Source organism: Neopelma chrysocephalum, unplaced genomic scaffold, assembly GCF_003984885.1.
Source record: "Neopelma chrysocephalum unplaced genomic scaffold, ASM398488v2 Primary Assembly neopelma1_88861, whole genome shotgun sequence".
NCBI classification, from domain to species: domain Eukaryota; kingdom Metazoa; phylum Chordata; class Aves; order Passeriformes; family Pipridae; genus Neopelma; species Neopelma chrysocephalum.
This window is the reverse complement of record NW_020917940.1, coordinates 441-2,567: the sequence shown is the minus strand read 5'-3', so window position 1 is coordinate 2,567 and position 2,127 is coordinate 441. Positions and strand designations below refer to the sequence as shown.

The 2,127-nt window shown below is 57.5% G+C and overlaps 1 long non-coding RNA gene across 1 annotated transcript; it reads left to right on the top strand.

Moving 5' to 3' along the window:
- The first annotated feature begins 358 nt into the window (after positions 1 to 358).
- Positions 359 to 1,416, top strand: LOC113979773. The gene is made up of 3 exons (XR_003537971.1): positions 359 to 459; positions 654 to 818; positions 1,284 to 1,416. It is a non-coding gene; the product is annotated as an uncharacterized LOC113979773 (long non-coding RNA).
- The last annotated feature ends 711 nt before the right edge of the window (positions 1,417 to 2,127 follow it).

Here is a 2,127-nt window from a genome sequence, read left to right as displayed (position 1 = left end):
CATCCGAGGGGTGGGAACCGGCCACGGGCACTGCGGTGGGCACGGAGAAAGGGCTGCCCGCGGCTTCTCAGCCGGGGGCTGCTCTGGACGGGCACCCTGAGATGCCTCACCCTGGACACGCCCCAGCGCCAGCCCAGAAGGAGCCAAAGAATCCCGCTGGCACTCGGGAATGTCGGCACGGCGGGGCTGCGGAGCAGCACGGGCACCATTCCCAGGGCCGACCTCCCGGAGCTCCCCCGCGCCCCGGGAGCAGAGCAGCCCCCGCCGGGCCGTTCCTGAGGGCAGCTGCCGTGCTCTCTCTCGTCCTTTGCAGCGCAGGAGCTGGACCAGCTGAAGAGCCTGTTGCGGCTCTGCCCGGGCCGCCGGAGGGGCTGAGGAAGGGCCGACGAATTGGTGGTTCCCAGGACAAGCCGTGGGCTGTAGCTGAGCCCCACCTGCCGCCTGTCCAAGGAGCTGCAGGTAATGGAAAGCTGGCTCGTGACCCTCAACTCTTAAGGGCTTCAGAGCCGGTCGGGTCCTTCTCTGAGCTCATTGCAAAGAAATGCCACTGCTCCCGTTCCTGCCGGGCCCGTGTGGCTGCCTGCCTGAAAGTTCCTTTGTTTTTCTCTGCCTTCCTTTCCCCTCCTGCCCCGCTGCTCGGTGCATTTCTTCAGCTGAGGAACAAAGTGAAGCGGGAGCAGAATGCCGGGCTGCAGCACCAGAGGCAGCGTTGGAAGGAGCGCAGCTCGGAGGCGGCGGTGCTGGAGAAGCGTGTCAGGGAGCTGCCAGAGCGCCTGGGGAGGAGAAAGGCAGCTCTGCCGCAGGAGGAGAATGTACCGGTGAGTGCGGGAGATGTCCCAACAACAGCATCAATTTTGTTGCCTGGACAAGTCTGAAGTAAAAACTTGCTTGTGGGAAAGGGGGGCTGTTCAGATGCTGGACCTGTTGTCTCGATCCATGCGTAGTGGAAGGCTTGTAGCATTAAAGTCCATTTCACGGGGCATCGGTGTTAACCTGCTTACTCTTTACAGACAAGAAACTTTTCTCTGCTGTCGTAGGTTGTTTTTTAATAAGGGTTTTTTTTTGTTGTTGTTGTTTTTTTGTTTGGTTGGTTGGTTTTTGGGTTTTTTTTTGCTCTTTCTACCTCAGGTTTGTAATTCTTAAAGGTTTTTCAAAAAAGCTTCTTTAACACTGGGGTGTCATTTGCTGCTTGTTTTCTCCTTTGTGACTTCTGTTTCAAGCTCTGATGGACGGATCCTGCAGCATAAAATTCTTGACGTTTTTGTCTTTTTTTTTCCCCCAAGGTTTCTTCAGGTGGGAATTGCCCACAGCCAGTGGCTTCTGCTCCAAGAGGAGTAGCAGCAGTAGGTCCTTCTATCCAGTCCTCTGCTACACCACGTATGGCTTCCAGACCTGAACTTGGGGTGAAAGCAGCATTCTCGGTGGGACGTGAGCCTTGCCGGGCAGCTGAGGGTCTGCTAAAATCACAAACTCTGCCAGCCCTGCGCTGCAATTGCCGGCCCGCCCCGCCCCCAAATCCATACAAATGAAGATTCCTCCAGGGAAAAGGTGCCACCACAGAAAGCTCTTGCTGCCCACGGAGTGCCCAGGCTGGCCAACCACAACTGCACCAGAAACCATGAAGGTAAGGGCTTTCTTCCCAGGGCAAAAGGGCTGTTGTTCACTTGCACGAATCCTAGAGCAGAAACAGGCAGTCCAGCTCCAAAACTAGAATATGGACGAAGGTTCCTCCAAGAAAAAAAGTGCTAGGACAGAAAGTTGTTACTGCCAATGGAGTGCCCAGGCTGCCCCACCAACTGCACCCGAAAGCCAAAGCTGCCAGGCTTTCTGTCCTGGGGCCAAGGGGTGCTGGACCCTTGGATCAGCCCTGGGCTACAATTGCCGGCCCCCCCCGCCCCAAAACCCATACAAATGAAGATTCCTCCCAGGGAAAAGGTGCCGCCACAGAAAGCTGGCCGACTGGCGCGGGGCCGGCCGTGGGCCAAAATCGGATACGGTCGAGGATTCCTCCAAGATCGGAGGCGCCAAGGTCGGGAGCCCCGGTTGCGTGCGTAGAGCCGATCGCGGCGCACAAATAGCAGGCGAGAGCCGGAGGGTCAGGCCCCTCCTTCTGGGCAAAAAGGGCTG